Here is a 22,612-nt window from a genome sequence, read left to right as displayed (position 1 = left end):
AATGGACAAATATGACAAATTTGCTAGTTGTACAAGATCAACATGCAAAATTATTTGTGTTTCTATACATTAGGAATAAACAATCCCAAAAGGAAATTACAAAACCAATTTTCAACAGCATCAAAAACAGCAAAATACTTTTAAAAAACTTAATCAAAGGGGTACAAAACTTGCACACTGAAAACTACAAAACACTGCTAAAAGAAATTAAAGAAAACCTAAGTAAGTGGAAAGACATCATGTGTCATAAATTGAAAGACAATATTGTTAAGATAGAAATACTCCCCAAAGCGATCTACACATTCAGTGCAATCACTATCAAAATCCTAATGGCCTTTTTCTGTCACTATGATGGAACCTCAGGGAAAGCCTTCTTACTAGCCCAATGTTCTCTGAGTTCTGTTATTCTATAATTCCACTCTATAAATTTGCCCAGGGCCAACCCTATTTCCATTATTATTAATGGTAAGTACAGCAAAATCCTTAGCTAATCTCTGAAGTGTGATTCTGCTTACACTTCTTTTATTGAGATTAATCAGTATTTAAGGCCTTATGCTTTGATTACAGGGATCCTGTTGTGATATAATAATTTTAAATACTTTTGAAATGTGGAACATGTTTTCAATTATTTCAGAGCCCTTCACGGTCCAAGTTCAGGCAAGACGTTTATTTAAATAAATAATTCGCCTTGGCAAGAGAACCATAACTTATGAATATACAAAGTTGCATACACTGATTGCCAGTCCCTGTGTTAGTCTTTACAAGTGACATGTTGAGATATATGTATATATATATATATATATATATATATATGAATGGTATTGGATTGGGCTAGGAGTTCATCAAAGCAGTGACACTGATGTAGGTCTGGTTTACTGGAAACATATTTTCTAAGACAGGAGCTTACTTACTCAGGTGATTTTGAGCAGATATTCCACACTTTCTCCTGCATTTTCCTTTGCTGAATTCCTGATCAGCATCCTACAACTCACACTAGTGTTGTTTGACATCCTGGAGCACAAACTGCTGATTGTTAAAACCCACAATCACACTGAGACATTGTTCAACACTCCACAGTATTTTAAGAATCACCACTTCTTATACTCCATTCCATTACACTGCCATTGTTGAATATTTCTCTAACATGCAGGTAACTAGAAGCCTTTTCCTTTGTAAATAAAAACCCTGCTTTCAAACTGCTCAGATTGTTAAAGCCTTTGTGATGTTGTGGCCATTTCAATGCTGGATACATTGTCATGGCATAAGTGCCATATATATAGTGAAGTCACCAAAAATTCAACATAGAGCTATGTTGCATTTGTTAGCAAGACAAGGAGAAATCCCCCTAAGGTAGAACCTTAAAGAATAAGTCACTGCTTGGGGACAAAGGAGAAATAAAAAAGGGAGAAAGGTAGGTTGGATTCAATCCAGAAATTGGCTATCCATGAAAATCTGTAACTCTTCTCCTTTTGGAGACATGAAAGCCCATGGGTTCTTAGTATATTGAAAACTGGGATTATGAGTTATAGATCCTTGTTATATCCAGCCCTACTCATAGTAGTAGGGCTGGATATAACACACCACTTAGATGTGATAAGGACATGGCAATGATTATAACAACGAATTCAACCATTTGTCAAAATGTATTAATTTATGAAGAGTCCTTTTTATGCTGTTTCCTTAAAAAATATTACTTTCTGAAATTATGTGCAATACAAGATCTGGACATGCCATGTGGGTAGAATTAAGGTAAAATACAGTTTTTGAAATAAATGTGACACTACCTTAAATGGGGAGGGTGACTTTGTCATTGGGCAATGCCTGGAGACATTTTTGGTTGGCACAAAGTGGAGGGTTCACTGGTATCTAGTGGGTAGAGGCCAGGGATGCTGCTTAACATCCTTCAATACCCAGAACATCCCACTACAATAAGGTGGAGAAACCCTGCTTAATGGGGAAAAGAAAATGTCTTTACTCTTTGGGTTCCTCATATCAAGCTGTCTTTGCCTATGATATTACACTAAACTTAAGTCTATATATCCACCCCACTTAGCACTAAGGTCAAGGCTATAATAGTAAAGAAAATGCCCCTGAATGTTTAAGTCGCAGTTGCATTTTGACAGTCACATCTGAATGGTGTTTGAATAGTCCAGGTCATGTGAGTAAACCTCTCTTCGAAGCCAGGTAGATTTGGGTTTAAAGTACTCACAGTCACTTCCATTTTTGGCTTTGAAGCACTTCTGCAGATGTGGCCTCTGGTTGCCAACTGCCCTGGGAAAGTTCAAACAGACATACACTCTCAACTACCCAGTAGAAAATTTGAAAATACCCTTATCACAGAGATCAGCCACCCAGCCCCAAGGCTGACAGGCAACCTGGCCAGCTGGGGCTTCTGCCCAAATCAGCTCTTAAAGCATTCTAGGCAATCCCCCAGAGGTTTGTCCTGGAATCCTCACATGGTAATGCCTGACATCTGCATAGTGCTTTTAACTTTGGAAAGAGTTTGCTGTGTATGACCTTGATCTCCTGGAGAGGTTAGCAGCCTAGGGCAGGAGCACACACAAAAACTGGGGGAAGGCACCAAACTTCAAAAACACCCATAATTTCCATATGCTAAAGACAATTGCAAAGACAAGGGCCTTTAAAAGAGATAGTTCACAATAATAGGTCTTTCCTTCTCCCTAGGCACTGCTCCTAGGCTTGGAGTAGAAGTCTCAACTAGATAGCAGTTTGGTCAGAAAAAGACTTTGCCCCAAAGTCTTGCCCAGAACCATATATCCTACTCAGCCCTCATTCCAGAAGAAGTATCAGCTTAATCAAACATAGACCTCTTTTATTTGGGAGGCTGTATATACGAGGTGGCTGGTCACAGTAAACTGCCTCTGAATGGGAGAAAAGTTAGAAAGTTTCCAGAATCAAGTGATTTTCTTCACATACATGGACCAACATTTTTAACACTTCCTTAAGTGTTTAAACAGTATGGACAGGGAGGCTCCATCCTCACCCCTGCCCCTACCCACACACAAACAAAACTTCTTCCCCAAATTCCTTTTTTCCAATGTCTTGCTCCCACACAAAGCTTAAGACTCTTCAGAATATTGGGCCACCTCGGGGCTAAGGGTACTGAGGGCAACAGAAAACCTTGTTTGGTGTGGTGCCCCAAGAGATTTTCCCAGAGTATCCTAGGAGAGTTGCTAGGGCTCCCACTAAACATAACTACGCCAGCTTCACAGGCACAGCAATGGGAACACTTGGCCGTTTAGGCAGGGCAGATGGTTCTGGCTTCTTTCTGGAGCTCGACTCAGGGTCGCAGAGTGTGCTCAGGGGCTTAAAAGGCAACAGTGGGAAGTACCGCGGAGCTTTCTCTGAGCTCCGGATTGTTTCTGAGAATGGGTAGAGAAAAGAGTTTCAGTTATCAGCCCAGCGTCCAGAAGGGCAGAGCCTTGCACCCTCCCTTTCCGGAGAGAGGGAGGGAGGGAAATAAAAGATAAAGCCGAGCCTGGGGACTGTGCTGCTGGGCCAGGAGATGCTGCCAGCCAACGGACCTAAGCGCCTGCAGGTTGGAGGTAAAAGACTCAGGCTGGTGATGGAGGTGGGGCCACCCAGTCGGTTCCAGGAGTGTTCCAGAGGGTCGGCATTCTGGGCTCCAAAGCACAGAGAGATGGGGGTGGGCAGGTGCCTCACGTGACACGATGGCGCAAAGATCAAAGAATCGCCCAAGTGTCCAGTGATACCGCCACCCCCCACCGCCGCACACAGACACCACTGACACCGCTGAGCAACTTACTCCCTCCTCCTACAATTCGCCCCCACCCACTTCAATCTAGGCTAGGTCTTGGAAGACCAACCCTATGGGTGAGAGGGCGCGAATGGGAGAATTGGGCTGCACTCCCAGGCTGCCTGCACTGGATTACGCCAGACCTATCAGGGATTGAAGCCTGCCCGAGAGGACCCCAGATCAGCCCCTGGCGACTCAGGGTCCCGCTGTCCCGCTGTCTGCCGGCCTCTCGCCCACGCTCTAGGTGGCTCAACTCCCCTTCCCCGGAATGACCCGTGGCTGCTAGCGCAGCCACCCCACTGCCCGCCAAGAGCCGGGCGAAGAGGGGGGGGGCGGGGCGGGGAGTCACTGTCCAAAGCAAGGAGCACTCAAGCCAAGGGGCAAAGAGAGACTCTGCAAACCAGGCTCTCCTAGGCTCTCCGGCCCCCTTTTCCCGCATCCGCGCTCAGTTTCCCAGTCTCTGCCACCACCCAAGGGACGGGGAGGCCCGGGGAGAGCAAACGAACCAAACAGAAAATTCCGTACCGAGGGGGGAGTGATGAAGCGGTGGGATGGGGCAGCGGGGGCTGACTTGGGGTTGCGGCTGCGGCTTCCTTCCACCCCTGGCCACCAAGCTGCAGAGAAGGCAGTAGCTGCTGCCCCTGCAGGCTGCCCCGTCCTCCCTCTTTCCCTCCCCCTTCCCCGCCTCCCCCGCCCCGCCCCGCCCGCCCCTGCCGGAGCAGAAGGGTGTGAGGCTTCGGCCTGGACTGGGGGAGGTGAGAGGTGCTTTTGCCAACCGAGGCGCCCCCCACCCCGCGCCTGCTCCCGTCCCTCTCTTCTCTTCTCTTCTCTTCTCTTCTCTTCTCTTCTCTTCTCTTCTCTTCTCTTCTCTTCTCTTCTCTTCTCTTCTCTTCTCTTCTCTTCTCTTCCTTCTGTCTCTCTCTCTTTCACACACACACACACACACACACACACACACACACACACACACACACACCCGCGACGGGTTCTCTGCAGCTCACAGCCACCCAAAGCGAGCAAGAAAGAGAACGGGAGCAGTGGGAAGCCGGGAGCAGATAGAAGGGAAAAGGGAGAGCTCAGGGTTGGACATTTTTGGAGCTAGGGGTAGCGAGGAGAAAGGGAGCGCGCCTCCTCGATTTTCCCCTCCCCACCCCTCTTTGCTTTTCTCCCCCTTCGTTGTATAGCATTTTTGAGAAGCGGCAGCAGAAGGGGAGAGAAACCTCGAGTCTAGAAAGATTTGGAGGGGTGGCCAGGGCTCCCACCGCCCGCTACCTAGCAGCAGGAGATTGAGTGTGCGTTGCTGCATGTAAGATTGTGAATGCGGTTCTCTGGCGCTCTCTCTCCCGCCTCCCACCCCCCCGTCTCTTCTCTCTCTTCCCCACGCTCCGGCGACAGCTACCCCTGTCAGTTTCCCGTGTCCGTTTATTCCGTTGCTCTCCTCGTGTGGCTGGCTGCGTGAAGGGAGTGTGTGCGCTTGAAGGGGCCCGGGTTGGGTCAGAGAGCCGGAGAAGCCGGCCAGAATAAGGCACGGGCGCGGGCAGAGCAAAGAGTTTCGGGGCGCTGACGGAAGCGAAAGGTGAGGAGGACCGGCCAGCCACAGGGAAGTTTGAGGATAACTGAGGGGCGAAGGAAGAAATCTAGGTGGGAGCCAACACTTGCGCTCCTCTCCACACCCCGCCCCTTTCCTGTGCTCCTCTGCCGGCCTGCCCGGCAGCCTCAAGGCCCAGGGCTGTCCCGGGCAAGCTGTTTTTGGCACGCCTCGGGAGATGAGCCCGGGTAAGACGGCCATACCACGCGTCCTGGTTTGTGGACACCAGACAATGCAGATCCGAACAAGCCACTTGACCCTGGGTAAGTCGACAGCCAACCCTGTGCCCTCTGCTTTGCTGCCAGAGCGCTGCCACGGGGCGGCGAGGTGCGGGTTGATGAGGGTGGCTGGATGCTGAGAGCTGGGAGGCGCTGGCTGGCTGTGGGCTGGGGTGGTGGGGAGCACATCGAAGCCAGCAACAGATTGCTTTTGGACGGGGGGAGAGAGCTGAGATGGGGGAAAGTTCTAGGAGTTAGGACAAGGGGGCTCTTGGCAATGACCAAAAACATCCCTTTTCCTCAGGATGTTCTCCTAAACCAGAGCTTTGTCCTGCCACTGGACGGTGATCTGCTCCATCCCTGGGTGGGTTTAAGCTCCCTGGGGAACCTGATCCCAGGCCTCTTCAAAACTGGCCTGGGAGATAAGCATGGGAATAAAGACACTAGCCCTTTCGCCAAAAGCCACTTCAAGATGCAGAGAGCCAGGGCTGAGCTTGTGAGGGCTCAGGGACCAGAGCCACCATTCACCTTCTTCCTGTTTTGTATCCTTCAAACTTAAGAAATGACCAGATTCATTTTCCTGGCTTTCTTAAGGGAACCAGGAAATGCAAATAGGGGGAACATCAGTCAGATCTCTGCTTCAAAGTGGACATTCCTTCCCCCCAAACACCCACACTGTCTTGGACAGTCATGACCATGCCCCCATCCCTGACCCTCCCCACACACAGGTAATGAGCTATATTCACAGATCCTGATCTATCTCTATGGTCTCTAAAAATGAGACTGGGAAAAGGGCTTTTTCCCCATTGCCAACCTGGGCTCTTGTGGCCATAGTTAGGTGTGTGGTGATGGCTGAGTTTCTCGCAAGGTTATCACTCCCTCCTGAAGAGCCTGGGGCTCAGAAACCAGCCTGAAAGACAGGATCTCTGAACTTTACCCTAGTTTATTGTATGAGTAGGAGGACACAGACTGATCAATAATGCTCCCTTTAGAGATAATGTGTGTCAGCCCTGGCTTCAAATGATAAATAATTACTACGTTGACATGGATCCCAGACCCACTTGTCTATTGTCATATATTTATCTTCATGGCATTTAGCAAATATATCAAGTTTATATATTAGCATTCGTAATTGTCTATTGTCAGTCTCAGACTATTTTTGGTGTTCTGTAGATGATCTATAATGTCTCCTTTCCCATAGACTCTTAAAAAACTGAGATGTAAACGATGTCAAAGGTACCGTCTACCCACTCTTTAACATCTGCTTATTCTAAATCAAAACACATAGAAGTACATGCATGTAGTACTAAGTTGGTTTCAATGTAAATGTTGAGCCTGGGGTAAAGAAAACCCACAGGGCCAGGAGGAACCTCTGTTGCTCTGTTGACAAGCCTGAAGGAAAAACTGAATGACACTTGAAATCTGTTTGGTTCCAGAAGGATGCTACTTTCATGAAGTTGTACCATATATACACATATATATGGCATGTGTGTGATGCTTTCATAAAGTTGTACTATATATATACGGGGGGGGGGGAGTGTTGACATCTTTTCAAGGATCCGGACCAACCCCATACAATCTGGACTCTGCTGCTGTAGCAGGGAGGGGAACATTTGAATTTGTGCTTCCAAAGCACCCAGACTCTTCTGTTAAACTTTCTATTTATTACTATGTTACCAGAATACAATGAATTACCTCCTTCTAACTCAGTAAATGAGAGAAACAGATTCTGCATTAAGTGGAACTGTTTATGTTGCATCAGGCAATTTGTTCTAATGCACACTGCCTAGAGACAGAACAAAATGAGGATTACTCAAGTCGGATCTGAAAAGGTGCCCATTTTGTTACTTTTTTAGGCAATCGTAAGCAAATCTTCTTAGATGGGTTAAAATTACACTTTCCCATAAATAGCAAAGACCAGGTTGCAGGCAGGTAGAAAAGAACTGGCACTTCATACTCGGGGAAGAACTGAAAGAGACAACAGTGATGAAGCCGAAAGGTGTTTAGGTCTTGGCTTCTTCTTGGTAATGTGAGTATCTGTCTTCTGCAGTGGGTACTGATCCACGGTTCCTCAGGGGACAGGGGGGAGGGCAGTGTATGGATACAGAACCAATGTAGACTCCAGCTGTGTTGACACAGGTTCACCTGGCTTCAGTGTATGCTCCAAAATAGAGATATGGACCAGAAAATATCTGCCATCTCCAACCAGCTATAAGAGCAATAGTCTTATGATTCCATTCTTTCTAGAATTAACAACCCAAACCAGAATGGTGCACAGAACCACAGCACTTAGAGAAGGCTGGGCCAGAAAAATCAGAGATGCAGGAGGTAAAGGGATAGGAGAAAACCCAAAGATGTTTTGAAACACATCAAAAGAAAACCATCCAGATGTTTGCCTACTTTTGCTTTGGCTAGAGATGGAATTTGTCTAGAAAATTGATTCAGATGTGAAGCACCCTCAAATTGCCTGTGATTTGCCTTATAAACACCGAGTAAATAGTGATAGAATTCCCTAGAACCAGAGAATTGGGTGTATTTGAGTACATTTTCACTTTTGCCATCTCATTTCACTTTTTAGCATATTAAATTCCAATCTATGAGCCATTCAGGTGCTTAATTATTGAATGGATATTTCAAATGTGTCATGCTGCTTACTTCCCTGCAGCCTGCTCCCAAATATTCTAATTTGTCTTTTGCCATGGCTCCATCACTGAAAGAGAGGGACCAAAACATTTCCGTCAGCTTTACTTCTGCCAAAGGTTCTTGTTTTTGGCTAAGTATGCTAAGCCTTTCAAAAGCCTCCTGTTAACTGGTAGGGAATATGAGGGGCAGGGCCTTTCTCCCCAAAGTGCCCTGTGTCCCAAAGAGACACCAACCTAATCTGGCCTGGTCATTTTCCAGGTTTTCAGGGAGGAATATGACAAAGTTTGCAGCCTGCACACAGAAATGATGCCTCATTCTAGGCAGAAGTTGGAGCCAATCAACCCCAGATCAGGGCTGAGCTGAGACTAGCCACCGAGTCCAGACCTTAGTAGCTGAGGTTTCCAGTGTCAGCCTTTCTGAAACTCATGTAGCTTTTCTTCTGTTGGTGGGTCTCTCAAGTCTGTTGTCCATTGAGACCAACTGACCCCCTCAATAGCAAAATATGAGACCTGAATGACTCAGCTGTGGTCTCACAAACAAACATGTACATCATGCTCAACTGAGCAAGAGCAGGTGATTTCAAAAAAAACCCAAAACTGGTGGGGTGAAGCAAAAATTGCCATTTACTGGATCAAGGGAAGTTTGCAAGTTCTTAGGTTTGGTTTTCCATCACCCTTTGTGGAGTTGACACTAAAAAGATGGTGACCAATGCAACTGCCTCAGCATGTTGCCTTAGCAAAGGTAAAGAAAGAGCTGATGGTGGCATATAAGTAGGGATCTTGGCAGGGTCTAATCCCCGCATTTCTCCTATCGAGGAATTGAGGTCCAGAAAGTGGGAATGACTTGCCAAAACCACATAACTAGTTAGTAACAAAACCAAAACCAGAATCCAGGACTGCCTGCTTGAATTGAATAAATAAACCTAAAGCTCTCTGGAGATATTCCTAAGGAATCAAAAGGGAACTAAAGCCCAGTTTACCAAGATCACAACTCTCTGCTTCCAGCCCATATTTATATTTACATGTTTACTGCCATATCTTTGTGACTTGCCTTCTTACCCACCACCTGCCCCGAACACACATGTACATGCACACACACACACACACACACACACACACACACACTCCTATCTTTGCTAGCTAAGAAAACATGGCATATGCCTATAGCTAGCATATTCATGTGGAGGGCAGAATTAAACATGACAAACATAAAGCTGCTCACATTATCTGGCTGATCTGGCTCACACCACTAACAGCAAGGCAACTAGAAGACCAGTCTCTGAGGCACCCTGTAGTTCTGAGGAATGGAAATTGGTGGAATCTAGTGATTATGGCTCTGGCTTTGTATAGTTAAGTCTAAGAATCAGCACCCATAAATGCACATGCATACATACACACATTCACACATTCCCTGAAAAACTAAAACAAAGGAAGTAGAAAAGACAAGGCAGATGTTTTTTATAGTAGTTTATGAGAAGAAGGAAGGTGATATGAAGCACTTACACATTATAGTGTGGACATCACAGGTTAGGAAAGAGAGGTTAAGATGGACTGGGCTAGGACCTTGCTACTCCAAGTGTAGTCCCTACACTAGCAGCACCTTCATCCCCTAGGAACTATATATAAATGCAGAATCATAGACCTTTCCTCAGACCAACTGAGCTGGAATCTAATTTTTAAGATCTCCAGTGATTTGTTTGCATATTAAAGTTTGGGAGGCACAGAGCTAGAACTTAGAAAGGATCTGAAAGCCGTTTGAAAATAAAAAATTACCTACTGGGCATGTAGGAACTATTAATGTGGCTTATCATTAAAAAAAATAAAAATATAAACTTTCTGAAGGTCTACTTCTCTCATTTTCCACTGTAAAAGCCATAAGTGTGGGCAAGAGAGTTTGATTCAAAGAGAGCCAAACCATAGGAGTGACCTAAGTTCAAATCCTGGTCCTGCTCACAAATAATTAGCTGTGCAAACTTGTGTAAGATACTTTGTCTCTGGGCCTCAAATTCCTCATCAGTACAAAGGGATTAACAATAGTACCCACTGACACTGAGTTGTTAGGAAGATTATATGAGACTCTCTAAGACACTAGCATATTGTGAACAATCACTACGTAGAAGATATCATTATAATTAATATGATTTGGCCAATAATTTTGGTTTGCTAGAAAACTAGCCACTGAATGTGATGTCTCGGGGGACTGAGCATCTACTTCTAATTGGTGTGACTCACAGATAGAATACTAAGAAAGACACACAAAAATAAAATATATTTCAGTAGAATGGAGGCCCCAAAACAAATCTTATTCAGAAAGAATTACAGGTATTCCTGGTGAAATTACTTCATAGAATAAGACTGAAATCAGAAGTAGCCCTACTTTATATGGCATGTCTCAAAATTGCCAAGTTAAAAAGTTATTAGTGAGGCTCTTCCTAAACACGAGGCATGTTTACATATAAATAAGCAGGTAAACACATGCACATATAGAGACACACACACATCCTTCAATGGGGTAATTGTGAAAAAAATCAAGGCTGAAATTGCATTCTAGGGGTAGAATGCTATTTTAAATATTATTGGATTTCTGGCCTGATAACAATCTGTAGAATGGGTGAATAATAACCCCTACTTCATAGCATGGATATGAGATGATTTGGGTAAAAAAAATGATGTAGGTAAAAACATAGCAGAGAAACTCAATAAACACTTTTTAATCTAAATCACAAAAGGAATAAAAATATTATATATAAGTCTCCAGCTAAGCTACAATAATTTTGCCCCCAGAAGGTAATGACTTGGTGTAAGATAAGAAATACTTTACCTTAACAACACGTCTTACAAAGGTCAGCTCAACAACAGTAACACCTAAAGAGTGCTTAGTTATGTGCCAAGCATTTTACATGCAGTATCTCATTTAAATCCTCACAATTCCATGAAATAGGTACATTATCATCTTTATATTACAGACAAAACTGAATTTCAAAGGAAGTAAGTAATGTGTTCATTTTATAGTTTAACAATTTAGGAAAATACTATACCTATCACTATTTTACAGGTGAGAAAAATGACCAGCTCCTACCTCCTCCCAGCCTAAAGTGTCCCCAACCTGCTCAGTTTTCTCACCTGTAAAATATGATAGGTATAGTTGTCTATAAATTCCAATGCCTTTTATAAATTCTAATAAAATCACTAAGCACTTGATTCTCCGGACTTACTGACTGGCATATGTAATTTGGCCAGCCCAATTGCAAAGACACAGAGACAGATACTACAACCTCTGGGTGCTAGTCTGTTGGCGTGTTTGAGACCTCCAGCTTCTATTGAAACTGAGGTTGCCCAACATCCATTGATTTTCAAGAGGATAAGAGTGTGGCATCAATAATCTTGTAACAGACAACACAGATCACAAATTTCTAAGATTTCTATGATTAACCTAAATTTAAAATAGCAATGCTATCAATTACTGAATATCTATGTATTAGTTCTCTATTGCGGCTGTAACAACCACAAATGAAGCAGTTTCAAACACAAATTTATTGTTATAGTGTGTAGGTCAGAAGTGTGGTACAGGGATTGCTGGGCTAAAATCAAGGGGTCAGCAGGACTACATTCACACCTGGAGGCCCTAGGGGAAAGTCCATTTCCTTGCTTATTCATCTTGTTGGTATAAATCCACTTGTGGTTGTAGGACTGAGGTCCAAATTTCTTTGCTGGCTGTCAATTGAAGGCCATTTCTAGATTCTAAAGGCCACACGCATTCCTTGGTCCATGGCCCCATTCCTCCAACTTCAAAGCCACCCAGGGCAGGGTGAGTCCCTCTCACACTTTGAATCTCTCCTACCTCTTCTCCTTTGCATCTCTCTCTGACTCTTCTGCCTTCTTCTGCTTTTAAGAGCTCATGTTATCACATTGGACCCACTCAGATAACCCAGGATAATTTTCCTATTGCAAGGTCATCTAATTGGCAACCTTAATTCCATCTGAAAAATCCCTTTTTCCATGTAACCTAATACAATCATAGCTTCTGGGGATGTACTGACGTATTTAGAAGGCCATTATCCTGCCTATCACAATCTTCTATGTGTTGAGCACTACAAATACATTATCTTAAATAATCTTTATTACAGTCTCTATGTGATAAATATTATTATTTCCATTTACCAGATGAGGAAAAAGGAGCAGGCGAGTTAAGTGGAATGCCCAATATTGTACAGCTAGTAAATTGTGGAGGCAGGACTAGAACATAGACCACTTCCTCCAAATCTTGCATTTTTTCACTTTTCCTACATTATATTGCCCCCTCATTGTCAGAAAGCTCTTTTCGTTTTTATTTTTGTTTTTCCTGTTGCTGTTTTGTTTTGTGTTTTCTCTCTTTTAAAAATTGTGAAAAGCTAATTTATGTCCATTGTTCAAAAATCAAAATATATGAAAGGGTGGTTAGTGAAAAAGCTTGCTCCCACTCTGTTTCCCATGGAGCTGGTTGCTACCACCGCTCCCCCATTTTATTTTTTCCCTCCAAAACCTCTGAATGACAATACAAGAAACTATGAAGGATGTTCAGACAGATCTTTATATCACAACAAAAGCTCTCAAAGTATAGCTTAAATCCATTTTGTGTTTTTGCTGCATTCTCAGTACAACACAACCTTGGAAGAAGTACCATCTGTATTAAAGGATAGATTGTTGGGCCAATTGGTTATCCAAGCAACTGGTGGCTACAGCCACTGTTTAAAATGTGTTATAGTCCCTTTGGCCCCATGAGGGTCACCTGAATTCTCCGTACATTACATAATCCCAATGCCTCAATACTGTTATATAGCCCACCAATTATATCTGAGTATTCCAGAATCCTGGAATTCCAGGAAGCACAAACATGAGAGAAAGGGAGAAGGAGAAGATGAGAGAGAGGAAAAAAAACTGTAACAAATTCATTAAATAATAGTCTTATTATTCCATATAGTAATAAGCTTATTTTACTATAAATAAGCCCAATATCTTATTTATAAATAATCTTTGAAAAATTGACACAGTTTTCCAACTAACTTGCAAAAGAGCATGGAACTCTTACATAATTGTAAATGTTAAACCATATAGTTGGGTACCATGTTATGTAGCAACAGGCACAGAAAACAAAAGATGACAAGTTTGGTTGAAACAAAGAATTGTCTAAAGCTAATAACAAAATCAATACACCACAGTTAATTATTTTGTTATCCTTGCTAGGGGCATTGTCTTTAGCTGCAACTTAAAAACTGCTTCTTCCCAGCATATCAGTTACATGTTATATATATATACTTGCCTTCTAGTAGCACAAAACAGAACATCTCATAATCCGTTTTTGTTTCCATCCTTTAAACCAGTGTTTTTCAAAATGTGGGCAATGATTCATTAATGTAGTGTGAAATCAGTTTAGCAGTTCATCACCACTGCTTATAAATGAAATAGATTAAAAGAGAAAAATGTGAATCATATGTAGTAAGAATTAACATTGTTCCATGAAACTTCTGTTCGGTAATGTGCACATATGTATATACATACATATGTGCATGTTTGTGTGTATATTGGGTCCAATGTAAAATGTTTTTCTTGCTATGGGTTACTGTCAAAAAGTTTGACAAATGTTTCCTTGAATGATTGAAACCACTGGCTAGATGTTATAAATAATCTTTATAAACAAAGGAATCTCTGCCTAAATATAAAAACTTTGATCTTCCCGAACTATAAGGGAATTCTATGCTGCCCCTTGGCACTGGGGTCCCTAATCTACGGCAATGCACAGAAAGCAGTAAGTATCCAAGAAAAACTTTTAAAAATCCAATAAAAATGGGAATGCTTTCTCTCTGTGATTCAAGAACATCTAGAGATTTATAATATCTGGATTGGGAACTAAGCTTCCCAATTGTCACTTGCATTGCCATCTCCTGGATATAATGGTTCAGGGGTTCTGGCCAGTGCTGAACATGACCTGAAAGTCTACAGCATACATGAAATATGTTGCCTCAAGAGCCACCAGAGAACTTTATGCTATAGACTGTGCTGTCATGTCCACACAGTGGTTGTCCCCAGAAACTTTCCCTAGATTAGTAATATTAGTAAACTTCACCAAACAATGAAGAATTATTGACAGAAAGGTATGTTTGGGGATAAACTGAGGAAAAAGCTGATGAAGTGTTGATGGTAAAGATTTAGGTAAATATTTTCCTAGGATGTTGATATTGCAGAAGGGAGGATTTTCACACTTGTTCAGGGTAATGATGCCAGGGAAGAGAAAAATGAGAGGCTTAAATAGGAGGAGAGAAATGGGAGAGTGTTAAGGAGTAATTATACAATCCAGTCCTCCAAGTGCCAAGTGAACCCCTACTATCAATCACTTGACAAATAGTCACCGAGTGTGGACGAGGCAGAAGACACTGTGGGGTACAAACACAGATGCTCATCCTTTTCCCTCTGGGAGCTCACGAGATGGGCAGGAGTAGGATGATAGGTGCAAACATGAAGTGATGTCATGGTATGGCTGAGTAGGGCATTGTGGTTTAATCCATTCATGGAAATGTATTCAGGTACTTCAAGGAGCTAGGGTTAGAAAGTTACATCGTGATAAGATTGTGGAGGGCTTTATATGTTAAGCTGTGGCTAGATTGAATTTAGCAGATGAAAAGCAGGCAGCAATGGATTTTGAGATGAGAAATGAAAGCAATGTTTGGAGACAATTACTCTGGAAATGGTATGCAGGAAGGATTGATGGAGGAGTAAGCAATGGCAGGCATACATAGGAAGCAATTATAGAAATCTAGGCATTAGGAGTGAGTAGCATTGTAGTTAAGTGGGGAATCTGGGTCCAAATCCATTTTGGTGAGTTTCTAGCTCTACCACTCTGAGCCTTAGTTCTCTCACCTATGAAAAGAGGATACTAAGAATACCTACCTCATAGGAATGTTGTGAGTTAATACATATAAAGTACTTAGCCCAATACCTGGCCATAGCAAACACTCAATCCATGTTAACTGTTATCATTGTTGTTACTGTTGTTACTATAGTAGTGGACTTGGAAAAGATAGGGTATAAAAAAACGCCATAAAGGAACAGTAGATATTTTACAGTGAATGGTTGCATATGTGTGATGAAGGTAGTCAAAGACAACTGCAAGTTTTATCCAGGTAACAGAGAATGATGGTACCATAAGGAAACGTGATGGTACAGTGAGATGGGGATGATGAGGTGGGATTTTGATATCGTATTAAGTTTGAAGTCAGGCAAGGCATCCTCATAATAATGTTCCCCCATACATTTGAGATGTGGGAATGGAGCTCAAGAGAGAGAGGGGTAGGAATGAGATGAACATTTGGGAAGTCATAGAAGTGTAAAAATTTTATCTCTAAAAATGGATTTTAATATATCCAAGGAAGAAAGTCAGAAGAGGGAGAAAAGCAAATAGTTTAAGTAGAACATTGTGGTACACATTTATTGCAAAGAGAGGAGCCACAGAAAGAGTGGTCAAAGGCAAAAGGAGACCTGTGCAAGGCATATGGGAAATTCACAAAAGAATATTTTATGTTCTGTGAATTTAAGATGCTGCTAATCCAGATGAAACAACATGACTTAGAGACTTGTGACAGAAAGTATTATAAAGTATGAAATACATAATAATGAAATTCCATTTAAAAATATAAGCTCTTGATTCCAAAATATACCTTATTTTACTGACTAGAGAAATCAAGAAGACTTCATTGGTGTTTTAGCTCTTGAATGATGGATGACATCTGGAGATATACGGAGGGGTACATTTCAGATGAGAGGACTTATGTGATCAGAGGTGGGAACATCAAATTTAAAGGTGAGAGAGATCGATCTGGCCGAAGTAAAGGGGAGAAGATTAGGAAAGGGAAAAGAAGAAATTTTCAGATCAGTCACAGATCAGTTAATCTCAAGTCCCAACTGAGGGAGATTTAAAATGTTCAGTTTCATCTTGAATTTAAAGTGGGATGTTTCATGTCATTTTTTTCTGACAGGAAACTAGACTCCCAGCTTTCTTAGTTAAGTGATTGAGGGGCCAGTGTTGCTGTTAGCAAGAATAAGAAATGATGGAGGAAATATAGCAGTTTAGGGTGAAGAGATATGGGGATGGAAGACAGATGGTGAGTTAGATTTGAGAAATGTTGAGGTCAAGGTGCTAGTGGGACATCCAAGAACAGATGCTAAATAGACAGTTATATATATGGGTCTAGAACTCATAATAGAAGTCTGAGCTGGAGATTAGATTAGGAAGTCAACATCCCGTAATAGTAGTGCAGTAATAGCAATGATGAAAACAAATATTTTTGAAAACAAATATTCATATTACTGGCATGGTTTCAAGAGTTTTCCAAATAATAAATAACTTACTTTCACAATCACCCTATGAGGCCACACAAGTAGTATCTATTGGAGCCAGGATTTAAACCCAGGCATATAAAAGTCCATGCTTTGAGTTAGTACATTAACATCAGATATTAGTCATGAGGTAGAATCAATTACTCTACCAGAGTAAACCAAAAAATAAGTCAACTGATCCTTGGAAATACCAACATTTGAGAGGTATGTGGGAGGAAAGAAGCTTTCAGAAGAAACTAAGGGATAATAAAGGAAAACTGGAATTGAGTGTTGCCTTCAAAATCATGGGAAGAGAAAAAAGGGGGAGCTGTAGCCATTGGATTTGACAGTTCAAGCAGCTCTGAATAATGCAATGGTTAGAGCAGGGGCCAGCAAACCACAACCAAATCTGGCCCACTGCCTATTTCTGTATGGCCTACAAGCTAAAAATGATCTTCACATTTTCAAATGCCTAAAAAAAAAGTCAAAACAAGAAGAATATTTCATGATATGTGAAAATTATATGAAACTCAATTTCAGCATCCATAAATAGTTTTACTGGAACACAGTCATTCTCATTCATTTATATATTGTCTATGGCTGCTTTCATACCACAGTGGCAGAGCTGAGCAGCAGCACCAGAGACCATATGGTACAAAAAGCCTAAAGCCTTTACTATCTAGACTTTATAGAACAAGTTTGTGAGCCCCTGATTTAGAGTATGAGTCCTTATGTCAGATTACCTCTGTTCAAATCCCAGCTCTCCCACTCACTAGGCTATGTAACCTTGAACAAGTCACTCAAAAGCTCTACCCATCATTGTCTATAAAATGGAGCTTATAATAGTACTTACCTCTTAGTATTGTTGTGAGGATCTAATATAGGACAATTCATATAAAGTGTCTAACACAGTGCCTGGTTCATAATAAGAACTTAATAAATGTTAGCTGCTATTAATGTTCTGATGTGGTAAAAATGAGTCATAGAGACAGAAGCCAAACTCTAATGGGTGGCAGAAGGAATTGGAGATGAAGACTATAAAAATGGAAACTATGTTTTTGAGAATTTTCGAAGAGGAATTCAGGATGTGTGGAAGTAGCTTGAAAGGGGGAATTCATTTTGGATGGAGACTCATACACATTCAATGGCTGAAGAGGGAAGAATTGAGGGAAGACTGAGCATGTGGGAGAAAAGAAACGGAACATACTGAGGAGGTAGGAGGTAGGGAATCAAGAGCAGAGGTGGAAAGATTAGCCTTAGAAAGGAGTTGGAACACCTCAAAAAATAAAATAAAGTTGGGTACAATATGAGATTTGACATGGAGTGGAGTAAGTTCATATCTCAAAGACTTCCCCTGTCAGGTAGGAGACAAGCTTTTCTGTTGTGAGGTGTGAGGCGGGGGGCAGGGAAGCAGGATGCATCCATGACTGTGGAGTTTTCAAGGAAGTTGACCCAAAAAATTCAGAACAGAAACGTGTATGGAACAGCACTGTGGACTTGGCAGAGCTTGGAAAATCAGAATATAGTGGCACCCATCTGCACAGCCATGTGACTTTCTCTCAAAGTGGTCAAAAGCCTGCAAGAAGAGACCTAGGAAGTGGAGGTACACTTGACCCAGGACTTGAAGATGTGTTGGAAGACCTGGAAAGTACAAGGCCACCACTGGCAACCACTTGGTCCCACACCAGCCTGTCCCTGGAACCACCATCTTGCCAGCAGGCTCTGAAGCTTGCTCATCTTTATCCTGCCTACTGTGCCAGCAAGTTTGTATGACAGCGCAGCCTCCCCCTGACATTTCTGGCTTTCTTTCTCTGAAATCTTTTTGCAACATGATAACAGACAGACGATACACTGGAAAGCTCTGAGAAGGAACATAAACTGTGATTTTTATGGAGAGAGAATATTGCTGAAGGATGGAGGCTAATGCTAGAGATGGCTTGAGTTCCTATCAGAACTCCATGAGCTCAATAATAAAACCCCTTTCAATCTTCAAGGTGCAGAATGTGAGCTTTATGGTGTTCTGGCTTGGATCTGAATAAAATGCTACAACAGCTGGTGTGTTAGGTTTGCTTCCCTTGAGATTCCAAGGTAAACTGTCAGGGCTAATAGGCCAACTCCCGTCTGGGCAAACTACAGCCAGGGCAGGGGTGGAGGAAAGGAACATGTCTCCGTAGTTTCCGGAAGAGGGCAGAGATGCAGGGAACAAATGCTTTAGCTAGGAGTTGAGGTGGCAAGGAAGAAATGGAACAACAGGGCAACCTCCCAAGAAGGTGCCCACTGAGTCCCCTGGTGACATGCATCTCAGCTAACCTATGGCAGGCTAGGTCTGAGGATTCTGCACACACTACCTGCAGAGAGCATTGAGCCTCCTGCTGGTGGAAGTGGGTCTCCTGTAGGCATTTCTCCATCCTGCGCTGACCCTTTGGCTTGGGATTCAAACAAGTGTGCATTCTCCTTAGAGGCTGCCAGGCTCATGCAGTGGACTTGATAAAAATGATGTAGAGGACTGCCTTGCAGTCAGATAGCACTACACATTCCCAACAGTTTCTCATCTAGCATTTAAGCTGACTAGTATGGTATCAAGAGCACTAATCTAAGAGTCAAGGGTCCTAGCTAGCTCTGCAACTTACTAGGAGTGTGACCTTCAGCAAGACACCTAACCACTCTGAGCTTCAGCTTTTTAGCATTTGTCAAATGAGAATCACAGTAGTACCATCCTACAAGAGTTTTGTGAGGATTAAATGACACTGCTTAGCACAAAGTCTGGGCTGCCATCATTGTCATCATCATCATCATTATTTAATATATAAACACCCTGGGGCACCAGTTCCAACAAAACTGGACTTAAATCCTGGCTCTGCCACTTACTGATCATAAGCAAGTCACATAACCTCCCTGAGCCTGTTTCTTCATCCTCAGTTTAAATCAGAATGGGATTTAGTCAATCCTATTTATTTTGATCAAACAAAATTGTGTAAAAAGTATAGAGAACTATCCAGATGCTTATTTTCCATTTGAGAGAGATTCATGCCGTTATACAGACAGGAACATGGACCTGAGAGGGAAAGGCATTTAGCCAATAAAGCAATAGCAAACCTGGAATGAGAACCGAAGACCCTCTACTTCCAACCCAGGGCTCTTCCCACTTACAGTCTCTGGGGGCAGTTGATCCTCTACTCAGAATAGATGGTCCCAGCTGGTCCCGGTGGTGGGGGATCTGCGAATGTGAGTGCTTCCCTGCTGCTTGCCAGCCAGAAAGGCAGCAACACTGGCTGAGCCCCGTTCAGATGCCAGAAGCAACAACCTCACATACTTCTTTTTGTCCTGTAGCAAATGTATAGTATTTGCAAATAGAGAACTCCAGCTACTTCCATACAAAATACTTTCCTTTCCCCACTACCACCTGATATTGGTGTCAGAACCTCCATCCGGTGAGCTGTGTTTCCTTAAGCCTCAGCCCTTGTTCAGAAGATGAACTCCCTAGAACCTGCATACAATGCTTGCTACTAAGGATCAGTCATCAGCTGAATAGGAGGATTTAGATTCTTCAGCTCTTTCTGTCTTTGGGATGGGGAGAGATTTAAGGTATAGAACACGGCTCAGGTCTCCTGTACAGCTAGAATGCAATAAAGATAATAGGGAAGATATAAATGCAGAAAGAGGCACATAAAAGGTAAGCTGTTACATCAGCACATCTGTACCCCTTCTGGTGATGGAGGATCAGGAAGCATGAAAGAGACATCCCTGGAATTTCGAAAACAGCATGAGCTTGGAATGGAAAGACAGGGTTCCCATATTAAAAGCAAACTTCTTAATCATTCTAAGCTTCAGTTTTTTCACTTGTAAAATGGGATAATAATACCATCTATCTCACCAGACTGTGTTAAGAGTAAGAAAAAAAATGTGTGTGAACTGCTTACAAATCCCTTCCCATATATAAAGGATTATTAGGACTCTAGCAACTAAAGGGACCCAGTGAACTTTTCAAAGGAGGCTCAGAGTGCAGTGACCTTCACAGCTAATATCCAGGTGAGATGCACTTGGTGTTCTTCCCAGTCCCTCTGCTGTTCACTGGGAGTTTCATATACGTGTCATGCTTCTTCTTGAGTCCATCTCCCTCCCGCTCTCTGGCAAAGGAAAAGAGCTTACCAGCTCTCCCTGGGACCAGCAGTAGGTCTCAAGAGTTCTGATCTGAGAGCAGCAGAGTTGGGGAGAGGGCAGGGCAAGGCACTTGAGACTGCCTGCCCTTCCCCCGGCCAGCCGCAGCCTCCTGACAGACCTGAAACCCTGGGACCAAGCTGGGGAGACAGAAACAATTAGGATGACCTCTCAGGAACAGGCTCGGGAGTCATTAACGCAGTGACTTAATTGGCCAGCCAAATCTGAGGCGGCAGACACACGTTTCAGCAATATGGCAAAACAGTTGTCTCAGAAAATAAAGCAATATATAAACAATTACTGAGGCTATTAGCTATTTTTTCTCTTCTCTCCTCACCCCCCTCCCCAACTACTGGGCTCAGAGGCCCCAAAAGAGTGGTAAGCAGAGGAAAAGAGGTGACAAGTGTAGGAATGGGGGGCGCTAGGGACCCCATTTGGCCAGTGGTTGTCAAGGGCTCTGCAAAATGTCTGCCCACAAGCCCCAGGGGATCCACAGTCTTCTCTGTGAGGAGAACAGGCAGAAATGGGCTAAGAGCCACCTCCAGTGAGGGACAGAAAAGAGGAGACTGGTAATAGAACAGAGAAATACCTCAGGCCCACTTGTCAGGGCCCCATGACTCAGTTGTAGCCACACAGATGTGAATGGCCCTGAGCAAGGCTGAGGCTCCGAGGTGTGTGAGGTAGGCAGGTGGAAGGAGTAGCAGGATGCTGGGCTGTGCATTCCCCCCTGAAGGGGCGTGCCCACCATACCTTCCTCTTTTCTTTTCCATATAAACTCTAAACCTAAAGTGACAGGAATGAGGAAGATCAAGATGAGGAGGTGAAATCAGAGCTGATAAGAAGGAAACAAGGCCAGCCACATTATCCTGCAAGCCAAGCAATTTAAGTTTCTATGTATGTCCACTAGATTTTGTTTAATGTATTTTATTAAACACTTGGCATATGCCAGACACTAAGTGTTTTACAAATAATATCTCATATAATCTTCATAACAGCCATATAAGACAAACACTATAATTCTCATTTTACAGATTAGGAAAATAAGGCACAAGGACATGAGGTGAATCGCCTAAAGCAGCACAACTACTAAATGATGACACCAAGAATCAAATCCAGGCCAGGCCCGTTCCAGAGAAGAAACGATACTCTTAGCCTCTATGTTATACTGTCTGACAACTTTAATTCAAACTGTACAACTACCATGTTCTGCTGGAATTCTGCATTTATTCATGGGTATGCCCCAGCAGTCTAAGCACTGATGGTAGGCTCCATGAAGGCCAGGGCAATGCCTTGCTGGTCCACAGCCAAATTCTCAGGGCCTAATATAGGGGCTGAGTGATTAAATTTATTTATTAATAAAATATAGGGAGTATTGCTAAAAGCCAACTAAGTGTGAAACAGTATACAAAGTGTTTAGGATGAGGGAGGGGTGGATAAGACCCATCTTCCTATCTCCAAGACTGTTTTGCTTGTGAACAACAAATAATTGCAATATCTCAAGGAAGGAGCTATTTTTAATGTATGTACACTATTGACAACTCTGGGACTGTGGGAGCACAGACGCAGGAGCGTTTGTGTCTGCCTAGAGAAGTCAGGAGAGCTGTAGAGATGGGAGGTGACATTTGAGCTATAACTTGAAAGAGAAGTAGGTATTCACAAGCAGAGAACAGGCATTAGGTGGAGGCATCCCAGACCAAGAGACAGGTGTGAGGAAAATCAGAGGTGTGCTGAGGACAGGTAAACTGATGTGGCTGGAGTCCAGGATATGTGAGCGGCAGTAGCAAAAGATACCTTTGGAGAGCTAGGTAAGGGCCTACTTATCAGACTTGATCCTGTTGTCAACGTTAAACCATCAACAAACTTCTAAGTGGGGGAAAGA

At 42.9% G+C, this 22,612-nt stretch overlaps 1 protein-coding gene across 2 annotated transcripts in view; it reads right to left on the bottom strand.

Moving 5' to 3' along the window:
* RTL4 (retrotransposon Gag like 4) overlaps positions 1–4,445 on the bottom strand; it is a 358,740-nt gene extending 354,295 nt beyond the window's left edge. Inside the window, exons 1-2 of one of the 2 annotated variants that reach the window (XM_057495531.1) lie at positions 4,304–4,445; positions 2,210–2,271 (exon numbers count right to left, since the gene is read on the bottom strand). The gene's annotated coding sequence lies outside the window, so the exon portion shown is untranslated. The remainder of the gene's footprint in view (positions 1–2,209; positions 2,272–4,303) is intronic. The other variant, XM_057495532.1, reaches the window with a different exon arrangement.
* Positions 4,446–22,612: the final 18,167 nt, after the last annotated feature.

This window comes from Manis pentadactyla, chromosome X, assembly GCF_030020395.1.
Source record: "Manis pentadactyla isolate mManPen7 chromosome X, mManPen7.hap1, whole genome shotgun sequence".
Lineage (NCBI taxonomy): Eukaryota > Metazoa > Chordata > Mammalia > Pholidota > Manidae > Manis > Manis pentadactyla.
Note: the sequence above shows the minus strand (reverse complement) of the source record. Positions and strands in the feature narration are given on the sequence as shown.